At 50.3% G+C, this 16164-nt stretch overlaps 1 non-coding gene across 1 annotated transcript; it reads left to right on the forward strand.

Annotated features, from left to right (window-relative positions):
* The first annotated feature begins 11804 nt into the window (after positions 1–11804).
* Positions 11805–11911, forward strand: LOC117841219 (small nucleolar RNA R71). The gene has a single exon (XR_004637240.1). It is a non-coding gene; the product is annotated as a small nucleolar RNA R71 (small nucleolar RNA).
* The last annotated feature ends 4253 nt before the right edge of the window (positions 11912–16164 follow it).

Here is a 16164-nt window from a genome sequence, read left to right on the forward strand (position 1 = left end):
CGCCGCTGGCTACTCCGAGGCTGAGCTGGACGAGATTGACGCGTCGGTGCTCAACCCGGTGGAGGCTTGGGCGAAGCTCCTCGAGGATGAAGCCGTCCCTCCCGAAGATCTCCGGTCGAGTTAACTGTATCGGGCTGGCGCCCAAGATGTAAATATGTTAGTTTCGGACTCGTTTTGTAATGGCCATGGAGGCTTTTCTAAAAATTGTTGTGAGAAAGTTTTCGATCCTCTTTCTTGTTTTCTGGACTTGGAAAGTTTAGAGCGCGCCATCGGTTGTGTCAGTAAGCTTTGATGAGCGAGGGCACCGTAGCCGCTGGGGCGTAGGTTTTTTCGCAGCCCGATCAATTCTTGCCTGAACACCGCTCGTACGCTTTTTCCTTTTCATGCCCAAAAGTTCGGAAAGAGGATAGGCTCGGTAAGAAAAGAGCATTTTGAGAGGGTGTTAAGTGGCCTAGGTGGAGCCCCTGATAGCCCCCGAGGGATATGCAGCCCTGAGGCAGAGCCAGGGTCGGATATCCGTGAGTTCGAACTGAAACTTGAATGGGACTGCCTCAAAACTCTCCTTTCCGTAAATTTTTTTTGAAGTGTACGGAAATGTCTATGTACAGAACTTGGAAGTGAAAACTAGGGGTAGAAACGCCTTAGCTGTTCTATGTTCCAAGTGTTGCTGAAGACTTGTCCGTCGGGGGTTGCCAGCTTGTAGGTGCCTGGCCGCAGTACCTGCGTGATGATGAAGGGACCTTCCCACGGAGGGGTCAGCTTGTGCCGACCCCTGTTATCCTGGACGAGGCAGAGCACCAGGTCACCAATGTTGAAGGCTCGGCCTTGCACCTTGCGGCTGTGGTAGCGTTGTAAGGCCTGTTGGTACTTTGCCGAGTGCAGCAGGGCCACATCGCGCGCCTCATTGAGCTGATCTTGTGCGTCTTCGAGCGATGCCTGGTTTCCTTGTTCGTCATATTCCTTGACCCTCGGCGATTCGTATTCCAAGTCGATGGACAAGATGGCCTTGGACCCGTAGATCATAAAGAACGGGGTGAAGCCAGTCGAACGACTGGGGGTTGTCCTCGAACTCCAAAGGACTGCGGGGAGCTCCGCGACCCACCGTTCACCGAATTTTTTGAGGTGGTCGAAGATCCACGGCTTGAGACCCTAGAGTATCATGCCGTTGGCTCGTTCAACCTGCCCATTCGTGCGGGGATGTGCCACAGCCGACCAGTTCACTCGGATGTGGTGGTCGTCGCAGAACTGGAGGAACTTCTTTCTGGTGAACTGCGTGCCATTGTCCGTGATGATGGAGTTGGGGATCCCGAAGCGATGGATGATGTCGGTGAAGAATTGCACCGCCTGGTCGGACTTGATCTGCGTGACCGGTCGTGCTTTGATCCACTTAGAGAACTTTTCGACGGCGACAAGTAGGTGGGTGAAGCCCCCAGGCGCTTTCTTGAAGGGCCCAACGAGATCCAGCCCCCAGACCGCGAAGGGCCACGTGATGGGGATGGTCTGGAGTGCCTGCGCGTGCAGATGGGTTTGGCGCAAAAAGAACTGGCACCCTTCGCAGGTGCGGACCACATGGGGTCGGCGACCGCTGGTGACCGCTGCAGGCAAAGCGGCGCCAACCCCATCAGGAGCAGCGCGCGAGCCCGGGACAGGTGGCGCGTTGCCGACCTTTCCTGGGTCGGGGTCCGAGTCTGGAGCCGGTGGCGCATCGCCGACCCCCTCCGGTTTCTAGCAACCGACTGAGGGCTTGAACTGGTCGCTGACAAACACACCATTAGGAACCGGCTTGCGGCCGGATGCTGCTTTTGCCAGCTCATCGGCTGCCTCGTTAAAACGTCTCGCGACGTGGTTGAGCTCCAACCCGTCGAACTTGTCTTCGAGCTTGCGAACTTCGTTGCAGTAGGGTGCCATCTTGGGGTCGTGGCAGCTCCACTCCTTCATGACTTGTTCGACGACTAGCTGGGAGTCACCCCGGACGTCTAGCCGACGGATGCCCAGCTCGATGGCGATGCGAAGCCCATTGAGGGCCTTGTACTCGGCGACATTGTTGGACGCAGGGAAGTGGAGGCGGATCATGTACCTGATGCGCAGGCCTAGAGGAGAGATGAAGATGAGGCCTGCTCTAGCGTGGGCCCTCATCAATGATCCTTCGAAGTACATTGTCCAGTATTCCTGTTTCTCCGGCGCCGACGGTGTTTGGACCTCCGTCCACTCCACCACAAAATCGGCGAGTACCTGGGACTTGATGGCGGTACGGGGGCATAGGTGATGCCTTGGTCCACGAGCTCGAGCGCCCACTTCGCGATTTGTCCCGTGGCGTCCTGGTTCCGGATCACTTCGCCGAGTGGGAACGACGAAATGACTGTTACCGGATGGGAGGTGAAGTAGTGGCGCAGCTTCCTCTTTGTGACGAGGATGGCGTAGATGAGCTTCTGGATCTGCGGGTAACGCGCCTTGGACTCAGACAGGACTTCGCTGATGAAATACACTGGGCGCTGTACCTTGAGGGCGTGCCCCTCCTCTTCTCGTTCCACCACGAGGGCTGCGCTAACCACCTGGGTAGTCGCCGCTATGTAGAGCAGGAGGGGCTCACCGTCGGTCGGCGGGACTAGGATCGGGGCCTTCGTCAGAAGATCCTTGAGCCGGTCAAGCGCCTCCTAGGCCCCGGCAGTCCATTCGATGCGGTCAGTCTTCTTTAGGAGTCGGTAGAGGGGGAGTCCTCGTTCGCCAAGGCGCGAGATGAAGCGGCTTAGAGCCGCCAAGCAACCCATGAGGCGTTGGACTCCCTTTATATTTTGGATCGGTCCCATGTCGCTAGTGGCCGCTATCTTCTCCGGATTTGCTTCGATGCCGCGCACGGAGACGATAAAGCCTAGCAGCATGCCCCTCGGAACACCGAAAATGCATTTTTCGGGATTGAGCTTAATGTGCTTGTCCCTCAGCCTTTCGAAGGCTAGCTCGAGGTCGGGGACGAGCTGGTCGCCCCTTTTAGATTTGACTACGATGTCGTCGACGTAGGCCTCAACGGTCCGCCCGATGAGATCGCCGAACCACTTAAGCATGCATCGCTGGAACGTAGCCCCCGCGTTTTTGAGGCCGAATGGCATCTTGACGTAGCAATGGGGGCCAAATGGGGTGATGAAAGAGGTGGCCAGCATGTCGGATTATTTCATCACGATCTGATGGTAGCCGGAATACGCGTCGAGGAAGTTGAGGGTTTCGCACCCGGCGGTTGAGTCGACTATCTGATCTATGCGTGGCAAAGGAAACAGATCCTTTGGGCATGCCTTGTTGAGACCGGTATAGTCAACACACATCCTCCGTTTCCCATTCTTTTTTCGCACAAGAACATGATTAGCCAGCCACTCGGGGTGGTATACTTCCTTGATGAATCAAGCCGCAAGAAGCTTCTGGAGCTCCTCGCCAATGGCCTTGCGCCTTTCCTCGTCGAAGCGGCGCAACCCTTGCTTTACTGGCTTGGAGCCGGCCTTGATGTTCAAGGAGTGCTCGGCGACTTCTCTGGGGATGTCGGGCATATCCGAGGGCTTCCACGCGAAAACGTCACTGTTCGCGCGGAGGAAGTCGACGAGCGCGCCTTCCTATTTGGGAGGTAGGGTAGCGCCAATCCGCACGGTCCGGCCGTCGGAGCTGCTGGGGTCGAGGAGGACCTCCTTGACGCCTTCGGTGGCTTCGAAGGAGGAGGCCGACTGCTTGGAGTCAGGCTGGTCCTCGACGCCCTCCGCGAGCTGGACCGCCAACTCTTCTGTGAAGGTAATGGCTGTAGCGTACTCGCAGCATTCTACGTCGCACTCGTACGCCTTCTGGAAAGATGTGCTGACGGTGATGACCCCGTTGGGCCCCGGCAGCTTGAGCTTGAGGTAGGTGTAGTTGGGGATGGCCATGAACTTGGCGTAGCATGGCCACCCTAAAATAGCGTGGTAGGTTCCACGGAATCCTACCACCTCGAAGGTTAGGACCTCCTTCCTGTAGTTGGAAGGGATCCCGAAAGTGACACGCAAGTCGATCCGCCCAAGAGGCATTGCCTGTTTCCCTGGCACGACGCCGTGGAATGGCGCCTTGCTAGGGCGGAGGCGGGAGTGGTCAATCCCCATGGCGTCGAGGGTCTCGGCGTAGAGGATGTTGAGGCCGCTGCCTCCGTCCATGAGCACCTTGGAGAGGAGCGTCGTGCGACGATAGGGTCGACGACGAGGGGGTAGCGCCCCGGATGCCGGACGCGTCCCGGATGGTCGGACCGGTCGAAGGTGATGGCGGACCCTGACCAGTCGAGGAAGGCCGGTGTCGCAGGCTCGGCCACGTAGACTTTGTGGCGCTCTAGCTTCTGACGGCGTTTGGAGTTGTACGCCGCCAGGCCGCCGAAGATCATGAAGCAGCCGTCCACCTTGGGGAAACCGTCTTCCTTCTCCTCGTCGTCCTTCTTCTCTTCGTTAGGCTTCCGTCTCCGGTCGCCTTTCACTGGGTTGCCTACGAAGTACCTCTTCATGAGGTTGCAGTCCTTGTAGGCGTGCTTTATAGGGAACTCGTGATTCGGGCACGGTCCCTCGAGTAGCTTGTCGAAGAAGCCGGGCGTGCCCTCTGGTGGCAGTTGTCCTCACTTGCGCTCCACAGCAGCCACGAGGGGAGCCTCGCGCCGCTGCTTGCTTTTCTTCTTCTACTGCTGGTGACTGGAGGTGCCCTCGTCAGCGTCCTCCTCCCGCTTCGCCTTGCCTTTGGAGCGATCGAAGATTGCTCCAACAGCCTCTTCGCCCGAGGCGTAGCTGGTGGCGATATTGAGGAGCTCCTCCGTGGTCCGCGAGCCTTGATGCCCTAGCTCATGGATGAGAGGCCGGCAGGAGGTTCCGGCCAGGAACGCCCCTATGATGTCGGCGTCCGTGATGTTGGAGAGCTCGGTACGCTTCTTGGAGAAGTGTCGGATGTAGTCCCGGAGGGACTCGTCTGATCCCTGGCGGCAGCTCCGGAGATCCCAGGAGTTGCCAGGGCGCGTGTACGTGCACTGGAAGTTTCCCACGAATATTTCCTTCAGGTCGTTCTAGCTACGGATCCTACCTAAAGGGATATGTTCTAGCCAGGCTCGCGCCGAGTCGACCAAAAAGAGCGGGAGGTTGCGAATGATGAACAGGTCATCGTCCGCCCCACCAACCTGACATGCTAGCCGGTAATCGCTGAGCCATACCTTGGGGTTCGTCTCCCCCGAGTATTTGGCCACATTTGTTGGTTACCTGAAGCACGACGGAAATGGCGCGTTCAGGATGCGCACGGAGAAGGCCCAGGGCCCCGCCGGGTCGGGGCTCGGGCTGCGGTCCTCTTCGCTGTCGTAGCGCCCGCCGCGGTGGACGAGGTAGCGCCTTCACGCGTCCAGGGTGTCGCGGGCGTCGCGGACAGAGCCGACGCGTCGGTGGACAGACCGAGCCCCGCCTCCTGCGGGCGGTGGTGTCCGCCGAGCGGGCGCGGCTTGGTTTGCCCTAGGGGGAGGCTGGTGAACAGACTCCCCCCGCCTCTCCGGGGGCGCGTCGGGCGCCACCCTACTGGCGTTTTGCCCGCGTCGCCGGGACGCGGAGCTTTCCGCCTGCTGGACGGCGGCACACTCGAGTAGGTTGCGCACCTCGACAGCCGGACGCAGAGGACTCCCCCAGTCGTAGCCACGGCGCGCGGTGGGGGAGTCCTCTGCCTCGCTCCAGCGCCGCCGTTGTTGGACCCCTTGGAGTGCATGTCGGCCATGAAGCACTCGTGCGAGGGGTGGTGACTCCCGTTGTCGGAGCCAGCATCGGAAATTGTCCTCGCCACACCTGCGAGCTCGTTGCTCGTGGGCGACACGGTCATGGACCGCATCAGGAGGCGACTGTAGGTCACCGCAGCATTGCGTAGCTCGAAGAGCCAGCCCCCTGGGGAAGGCCCTCCGGCGCGCGCCTGGCCTCTCGCTGCTGTCTCGGCAGCGGCAGAGCTGGTGATGACGGGGCGAGCAGTCCGGACGAGGAGAGGGATCAGCTCGATCCCTTCCCCGGTGGCAAGGAAGTCCAGACTCCCGAAGCAGATCAGGGAGCCTGGAGCGAAGCTGGCATCGTGGTTGGCCACCTAAAGGCGGAGATCTACGCGCAAAGGTCCCCTACCTGGTGCACCAACTGTCGTTGTCAAGATTAGCGGGTCAAGACTTAGACTAGTAAATTTCTTTTATGCGCGTAAGGCTTCGGATGGTGGCATGGGAGACACGGGGTTTAGACTAGTTCGGGCAAGGGAACGCCCTACGTCCAGTATTGGGAGCTGCTCGTGTTGCCCACGCAGGGTTCTATAGTAGGGGTTACAGGAGTGCGAGATAGGGAACCGGTCCCAAGTCTCTTGGATGTGCCCTGACGCTCTAGCAGGGTGCGTACGTGCGTTCTATTGTCTAGGGAGCATTATGGTGTCTTGAGTTGTGCGTTCTTTTTTTTCTTCCCCGTCTCCGGCCCCCGATTCCTCTTTTATAGTATGAGGAGGCCACCGTGGTTACAGGTGAGACCGAGTGTGGGGAGCCGTAAAAACATAAACATGGCTAAGTAAAAAGAATAATGTGAAGGGGGGGGGAACAAGTCCCCAGGTCGCCGGCGTCCTCACTGGCCTTCGGCTTCTACCGGCGCGTTAGCCGGAAGAGGGTGGTGGCCACTGCATCCTATCGACGGCCTCCTCGACGACTGTAGCCACCGGACGCGATGATGGCATTTTGTCGTGACCCCCGTGTCCGCTGGGGGAGGCGGCGGATCTTGCCATCCTGCTGATGGCCTGCGGAGGGCGGACGTCGCATCCCTGCAGCCGGGCGCGCGGGGCACGAGAGCAGGCAAGACTTCTTCCTGCCCTAGGCGGTGCAGCTCATGAGTGCCCTGTGGCCAATCGGAGAAGGTCGCAGCCACTGTAGTAGGTACTGTGCGGCCGTGCATGGGTACTTGCGATGGGTTGCGTGGAGGTGCGAACATCCTTTCTTCTGACAGCTTTGCGGTGTATTTATGGTGGAATCGACAGGGGGACCCACGAGATCCGTGCCCGAGGTGGATACTTGTCTGGTGGGCCCGGGCCAGCTCGACCCTTTACGCTTGGGGTCGGGCGAAGCGGAGGCCTGCGGCGGGGGGTCGGATGCCCCCGACCTCGGTCCTGCGGTCGGGCGAGGCGGAGCTTGGTTTCGCGGGGGTCGGGGACGCCTGACTCTAGGACGCCGGGTCGGGTGAGGCGGAACGCGATCCCTGCTCCCCGTGTTGGGCCGGCGCTGGCCTTGTTATCTCAGGTGGGCCTGGGCCTTTACGTTTTGTCGTCTCCATGGGCTTGGGAGGAGTCGTTAATATTCCCCCCCCAACAACTACGCACACCCAACACACATGCTGAAATAAATAAAGAAAAGAAAAGAAAACTTAAACCACACATGCGCGTATTTATTTGGTTCCTTCCGTCATCAGTCCTGATCGTCCTACGGTGGCTCCAAATGGGGCTCTCGCTGCTGGTGGTGCTCCTGATATCCCTGCTCATAATGCTCCTGCGCTCCACCTTGGTACTGATCTGGAGGCACAATTCCCATCATGCCGAACTGATAGGCAATGCTCACATTTCCATCCTCAATCCTATCGGTGGCTTGCCTCACAACATCTGCATCTTATAAAGTCCTTTGTATATACGCGCCTATGATGCGCGCACTTCTCTATGGCTGTGGCATGTGGTTGAACTGAATAGACAACGGAGCATATGATGGGGTTCCCAGGAAAGGAGGTGGCATGTAACCATGAAAAGCATATGGTGGCAGCGGTGGTGGATCTGTCGGCTGCTGAAATTCTGATCGTGGTTGATACGCCGGTGCTAAAAGTGCGGTGCAAACTAGCCTTGCGCCCATGCTTCTGCAGGCGCCTTCAGCCATTGCTCCTGCTATCATCCCTCAGGAACTCCTTTGTAGCTTGGTGCATTCTGGAACTCTATCTGCCAGTAGCTCGAGCTGGGTGGTGGAGGTTATTCTTCTGGAGCTGCTTGCGAGGATGAGCCTTCTTCGATTCTTTGCCTTCTTATGCCTTTCTTCGCTTAGAATAATACTCCCTCTTCTAGCCAGTCGGTTTTGCCCATATGATAAATTCCATCCAATCAAATGTGCATTCTTCATAGTCTTGGCGTCGATGCTTCCAGCTTTTATAACCCATGCACGGAGCCTTTCAATATCTGGCTTTTAATCATCATGTAGGAGGGGTCAATAACTTGCTTCCTAGTCATGAACATCTCGACGACCACATCCATTTGCACACTAACTGGACCGTTGAGAGTAAATTGCATCCAACCAATATTGCTCAAAAGCTTGTAGATATCATTGTGGAAAAATTTCTTCTGAAGAAAGTCATCATCGAAATCATGGTTGACAACAAGTCTTTCTTCAATATTCTTGAGCATCTCCTCCTCTTCCTTGCTCATTATTGTGATGCTATATATCGACTTCTTCTCGGCGTAGCCACTCTGAGAGCGAGTTGCTCTCTTTGAAGGTTGTGGCACGGCTTCGGGAATTCCACGCGGTTCATTGAACCGCATGGAAGAGATTCTAGTTTTCATCCCACCGAGCACCATTCGGTCGCTGTGTGGTACCTCCTTGTCGACGTCACCACCTCTCGGCGACTTGGAGACCGAGTACCGCTGCGAAGCACTTGACATAGATGAAGCTTTGGCCGATGATTACGACTTCCTCGACCTTGTGAAAAGCCTTCCAATGCTCTTCATCTCTGCACACTTCAAGAAAAACTCCTCGTCAGGGTTTCTTGCTGACGAGAATTTACACAAGAGCAAGAACTAGCAAGAGTTGCTTGCTGAAATTTTTATTTGCTGGAATTTTTGTGTATGAGTGGAGTTTCGAAATTTTCAGAGGCTAACTAGACGTGCTCTTGGTGGAAAAATAGATGAACAATGAGTAGAGCAACTTATCTGCCAAGGGGCACCGTGATGGGGCTTAAAAAGACCCCAGGTCGATCGGCCTAAAGCACACCAGGTCGATCGGCCTAAAGCACACCAGGTCGATCGGCCATCACCAAATAGATCTCCTTCACTCTTTTGTGTTGTCACTTTGTTGAAAATCATACACCTATGTGTCATGGCCTTGTTGTTTTCTCAATGTCACTCAATGCTTTGTCCTTTAAGCTGCAACAAACAAGCATGACAGTCCACTGTTTGCTTCTTTATGCATGTGTAATAGGTGAGAGTGCCTCCATGATTGTTCCCCTGATCACAAATCAAGCCATTAGTGTTAATGAAGCTCATAAACCCTCCAAATCATATTTAGATGCTTAATCCTCCTCTATTTTCAAGAATTAAAAATTAACTCAAAGGTATCATTGAGTTCAAATATATTTTAGACGAGTTTTGAAGTATCAAAAACATTTGTAAGTCAAAGGGATTTCCGACTACATTAATTTTGGTTGCACCAGTATCGTCCATTCTCATGAATTGAGATGAAGCAATTTCGATTTCAACCGTGGGGTAGTGGGTTTAGGTTCTAATTTTGTCAAAAGTGAGAGAGAAATTTTGAATGGAATAAATTAAAGATGCTCGAGAAAAATTTTGATTCTAAGAAAACTGATGAGTTTTTTTCAAGTTTAAACAAACCAAAATCCTAAATTCGTGCGAGTCCTAGCATGCGTCAAAATTTGCAAAGTAAGAATAGCGCAGGCTAATCATCATGATCAAGATGAAAAGTCTTATAGGACATGGATATTTTGTTCTGGTTTTCTAAGAAAAAGTGAATGAAAACATAGCATGGCTCATGTCATTGGTTTAAGAAAAAGAGAGGAATAGGAAAATGACTAAGCGAATAAAACTCCAAAAAAATGTCTTAGCCGAAGGTTCCACTTATTAAATGTTTACCAGGTATGACGTAGCAAAATTTGCGACTCACTTACTTGAATATCCAAATGTCTTCAGGGTTGTCCTCCCAGTAGCTTATTCTTGACTTGATGATCGGGTTACCTCCCGCAAAGCGCTTCGTTTATAGTCTATAGCTAGACTCTTTAATTCTTTACTTCGGACCAGCGCTCGGTGTTGGCGTTGCAGTCTTCAGCACCTACTTCTTCACCACCTTTAGTTTCAATGTAGGCATAGGCTTGGCTATCTTTTTGGTCTTCACAGGCTAGCATTCTTCCTTCTTCTGGACGATAGCAACTTGCCCTGGTTTCTTTTCTTTTGCTTTCTTGTTCTTCTCCTTCGGCTTAACATGATGGTGTGGCAGTATATACTTTAGAAACCATGGTGCATACCTCAAAGCATGGGCGAAACTTGAATGCGCTCATAGTGCCATTAATATCAAACTTCATCTCGCCCTTACCAACTTCTATGTTTGCTCTTGCGGTCTTCAGGAACGGCCTTCCTTGGATGAGTGGGGATTTAGCTCCTTCTCCCATCTCGAGTATCACAAAGTTAACTGGGACAAAGTGATTCCCGATCTTCATAGGTAGATCTTCTGCAATGCCTTCGGGGTAGCGAACTGCCAACTCCAGGCATATAGTAGTTGGTTCCCGCTCCGGCAGGCGTAGCATCTCGAACACAGTTTTAGGCATGACGCTCACACTTGTGCCAAGATCACATAATGCCCTTCCGAACATCAACACTCCAATTGAACATGGGATGGTTGGACATCCTGGATCTCTTTTCTTCTCAGGAGCTTGATTAGCAATCATAGCACTGCACTCTTCTATCATCTTGATGTGGTTTGTAGTGAACTTTGGGATCTCTCGCTTGTTCGTTAGTATATCCTTGAAGTAGCGAGAATAGGTTGGAACTTATAAAGAATCCAATAGTGGTCTATTAATGTTCAACCTGCACATAACTTCAACAAATTTTTCAGACTGTTTGTGAGTTTTACCTAGATGATGGTGTGGCTTTCCTAGTAGAATCTTCATGTCATTTTGATCAACAATCTCAAACTCTAGCTCTTCTGTTTCAATCTCCAGAGCTAGGGTAGGTGTCTTCTCCTTCGAAGTCATCTCTGCTTCGGCAACTGGTTTAGGTTTTCTAGCTCCCACAGGGCGTTCAGGATCTTCTGTTTCCTTGCCTAAGCAAGTTTGAATAGCTTTAGCTGACTCTGGATTCCTCGATTGTCTCGACAATTTTTCATCATTCCCTGTAAAGTGCCCAGCTAACTGCGGAACTTGAGTCTCCAGCATCTTCATCATGTTTGTCACTTGGTGGTTCAAACTTCTAACCTCTGTCACCTTGCTATCAATATTTTTCAAAATCTTATCCATAGCCTTGAACTTAGTGACAGTGTCTTTGTTGATTTTGCCTTTCTTCTTCATGAACTCCTTCTGTTGAATGCATAGAGGCACTTGTTCTGGATAGATGAGCTTGCATTGAATTGAGGTCTATTCTGTCCATACTGATAGTTGGATGGTGGAAACCACTCTCCCTTCTTCATGTAGTCTAGAAACCTTTCTTCCTCTCGTTAGTTCTTCCCAACATGGCCATAGTCATCACACTCTTCACATGTTGATCATGCTTCTGCTGTTGTCAGGACTATAGCATGAGCTTCTTTTATCTCCATAGTCTCGAGTCTTTTCATCAGCGAATTGATTTTCCCTTTGAGTAATTGATTATTCCCTACTTGCAGCACACCTTAAGAATTTCTAGGTGGTTGAGCTGGGAACAGGCGCTCAGATGATGCACATGCAATATTGTCTGCAACCTTCTTGAATAACTTGAAAGCTTGAGTTGGGGTGAGGTCGATGATTGATCCTCCAGCCAATGTGTCGATGATTACCCTTCATGCTGGTGTTAGCCCTTGATAGAACTTCTAGACTAGATCCTCCTTCAAGAACTTATGATGTGGAACTATACGGACATAGTCATTGAAACACTCATAGGCTTCAGCAATGTTCTTAGTAGAATACTGAGAAAAAGTAGCTATCTTGCTTCTCAGGTTCTAAGTCTTGGCTGGTGAATAATGTTCTATTATGAGGGCCTTCATCAATTCATCCCAATTCTGAATTGTTGTGAGTGGTAGAGAATAAAACCATTGAAGCGCTCTTCCAAGTAGACAGTAGTAAAACACCCTTGCTCTTAGTTGACCTTTGTTAACTCCATCCATATAGAAGGTGTTGCATAGCTGCATAAATGTTTGTAGATAAAGATTAGCATCCTCCTTGCCAGTGAAAGGTCTTGAAGTATCGATGGTGAACGGTCGCCCGATGCCATCTAACTCATGGAGAGGTAAATCAGTGATGTTCAGGATGCACAGCTCCCTAATGGTACACTCTTCTTCAGGTAACCATTGCAGGTGCTTCTGCTACGTCTGGCACAATTAGCGCCCCTCTTGGACTTGCTGGTGGTGTTGACTTTAAAGAAGATGATGATGACGATGATGTTTCCAACACTTCCAATTCTTCCTTAACTACTGAAGCTTCTACGATCTCCAACTTTCTTGCCTTTGCTAGTCGTATCCTTTGCCTGTAAAGCTTTTCTAGATCATCCACAAAATTTTTCGGTTTGTTGGAGAGGTTGCCATCAATCTACTATTAGCATTAGTGAAAGCAAACATATATATACAGGACCTAGATCTGAAATTTTGATTGAGAATGCACAAAAACAAATAGATTAAAAAGAAAAGATTGAAAACTCATGAACAAAAAGTTATATCTACATATGCATAGTTAAACTAGAACTTGACTATTAGTTCCCCGGCAACGGCACCAGAAAAGCTTGTTGACGGCTGTTAGTATGCCAATTGTGAGCTGCAAGCGTACGAATCAGTAGTAGCTCTTCCCTCAGAGTATTCCCCTATGGTTTATCAATCCGTGGAACTTATATCACAAGATCTATTTCAACTAGCATTGTTAGAATTAACTTGGTGTTTATGAGAGATTCAGATCCAATCTACTAAGTATGCATAGACAGATAAAAGATAGAGGAGAGGTAACCAATCTAGAGCAACCTAGACTATGCATATGTTGTAACTCAGAGCATGGATAGCAAAGCAACATGGATATGATCTTAGTAAAAAGGAATCTTTAAATCTACACCTCTGGTCTGAATCCCAAGACCCCCACCTTACACAAGAAAGATTCTATCACAACCACCTCTATTAGCGCAAGTAGGTTAAGAGCACGATCAAGAGAACATGTCATACTCATCGGTAGATTAGGCATGCAAATCTGGTCACCACGACTACAAGAACACCCTAAGCAATCTATCATCGATTCATAGATTGAAAAACAAGCAAACCCAATAAAGCATAAAGCTATCAAAGGAGATACTTAGGTCGCTAAGAGCATGAACACATATATTACTTCACCATGAATGATTGTACATCACAAGATCACCACTAGGATCATACCTTGATCTTGATGACTCCTAGCTCTAGAACTCCAGCCTGATGTTCCACGCAGGGTGATCACACCAGCAGAGGTTCAGCTATGCTAACCCCCGACAACTGCATGGGACAAAGGAAACCACCAGGCTGATCAGCCTGGGACGGTCCAGGTATATCAGCCTGGACCTTCCTTTTGCCTCCTCGCATCCTGCTTCACCCCCAAGACTTCTTAGATGCTTAGGAGTCTTATTTTCGCTTCCATGTGGGCTTGGCACGTCTGTAGCTTCGGGATGATATTGATCTTCAATAACTTTCCAAATCTCTGCTTGATCTTCTCTGATTCCTATTTGATCCCAAAGTCACCCTTGCCATATCTTCACAAACTTAGCCCTTAAGTCATCTCGGAGGATTGCTTACCAAAGATGGGCATTAGGGGGCGCTAGAGGACCCTAGGCCGATCGGCATGGGCTCCTCTTGGCCGATCGGCCTAAGCCCTTCATGGGCCCATTGGCCTTTTATCTTTGTTTGGTTTGATGCTCGTTCAATGATTTATCCAAAATTATGCTTTGAGGTCCAATTCCCTGCAAAAACAGAATATCCTTCAAAATATGTCGCACATGTGAAAATGACCGGTTTATTAGGTGTGATCAATAGTTTAGGTATTAAATTCATGTCATTATTGAAGATAAATAGGGGTAAAAGTGTGTCAATAATGAGCGTCAACACGCCACTCATCCTCATCCTCCACGTGGTGATGCCTAGTTGACTCCTGAAGGCCGTGGTAGAAGATTCCCCGAAGATACCTCCTGGGAACCACCCTCTACCACCTATAAAGATAGGAGGAGACCCCCTCTCACACACACCACACTTGAAGCCTATCTCTCTCTCTCTCTCTCTCTCTAAGCTAGACTTGTAAACCTTAGGCTAGTGGAGCTAGGCTAGAGCTACTCTCTTGCAGTGCTAAGCTATCCTCCGGGTTGTTGTCGGATGCAACCTTCTGCCTTGGGTATGACTTTGTACTCAACATATCAGTGTCTTATTCATAATATAGAGTATGGTTGTTATGTTATTCCTATAGTATATCATGCCATGTCTTGCTTTATCACAAGTTATGTAATGTATGTGGATAGGCTAGTTTATCTAAGTTATGACATCAATTCGTTGTGCCTTCCGGCTTGCTGTAGCTCTGTGCTTATTGATCTGAAGGGTCAGAGCCCCGGAAAGCTCAGGTAGTTATCATGTGCATGAGTGTGGTGCTCGGGTACGGTGGCAACCTTCAAATATGGCTGTACCCTATGGTCTGTAGGTGTAGGCGACAGGTGGTGACAGCCCTGTCCGTCCTTGTATTCCCCCACGTTCGGGTATGGCATAGGAATTCTGAAAGATACCTTGCCTTTGCAGACCTGGGATGAGTATTCTACCCGTAATGTTGTATGCTTAGAGCTAGTCCCAACCGCATACTTGTATGACCCTTGCTAGTATGAATAGGAACCACTAGGCCCCCTGAATGCCTTGCTCTCGCTAACCTTAGGCTTATTTATTTATTCTTTATTTATGAGAGTGGCTTGTGTGTGTGTGTGTCACATTACCCATATATCTTTATCATGGTTACCCTTGTATGAACTTTGGTCTATAACTTAAGCATATTGTCTTGAATATGTTCTGATAAACTCTTTTACACTAATGACATCCTTTGAGAAAATATAAAAAAAATGATACCCTAAATACTCTCCGGGTGAAATGCTACAACGGTATATCCATGCACTTGCGGATTTATTCATAACATTAAGAAATACCAACAAGCATTTCTGGTGCCGTTGCCGAGGATGGCATTGGTTAAAAGATTTACCAATACATGTTCTTGACTTTATGAGTAAGGGATATACATTACTTATATAGGCTAACTTGTCTTTGTTTTCTCCTGATGGATGAAAGCAGGGTAGTGTATGACCAGTTTTGATTTGTCGACCAACTTCACCAAGAATCTGGAACGCTTGGTGAGAAGGGTCTGACCTCACGGCATCCCTATTTAGATAGTTCTTTCAGCATCGGAACCCGTCATACTAGCACCATCTGCTCCTAAAGCTATGGCCGAGAAGACTCTTCGCGAGTTCTCCATCCCCTCCACAGACAACGTGGCCACTGGCCCCACTGTCAACCTGGGGGATGTGAACTTCGAGCTAAAGAAAAAACCCATCAACATGGTACAGGCATGCCCATTCTGTGGCAAGCTTAGCGAGTGTTGTCGGCTGTTAGCATGCTGATTCGTGAACCGCAAGGGCACGGATCAGTTATAGGTCTTCCCTCAGAGTAATCCCCCAAGGTTTATCAATCAGTTGAACTTATAATACAAGATCTATTTCAACTAGCATTGTTTGTATGAACTTGGTGTTGATGAGTGATTCAGATCGAATCTACTAAGCATATACAAACAAATAATAGATAGAGCATAGGTAACCAATCTAGAGCAACCTAGACTATGCATATGTCATAATTCTGAGCATGGATAGCAAAGTAGCATAGATATGATCTTAGCAAAAGCATCTTTAAATGTACACCTCCAGTCCGGCTCCCGAAAACCCCCATGTTACATAAGGAAGATCCCTTCATGATCTCCTTTATCAGCATAGGTATATCAGGCATTGTTGATGCTTTTTTGTGCCATATAACTAGTGTTTTCATGCATATTCTTATACTAACCCGACACTTGGCACCTGAAATAACCTCATTTTCACATATGCAAGATATTTTTGTGGATATTCTTTTTTGCAGAAAATTGGGATAAATATGCATTTTTTTGATAAAGCTTAGAATGAGCAGTGGACCAGAGGAAGACGAAGACCAGGAGACACAAAAAGGGCCCAGGC

Source organism: Setaria viridis, chromosome 9, assembly GCF_005286985.2.
Source record: "Setaria viridis chromosome 9, Setaria_viridis_v4.0, whole genome shotgun sequence".
NCBI classification, from domain to species: Eukaryota; Viridiplantae; Streptophyta; class Magnoliopsida; order Poales; family Poaceae; genus Setaria; species Setaria viridis.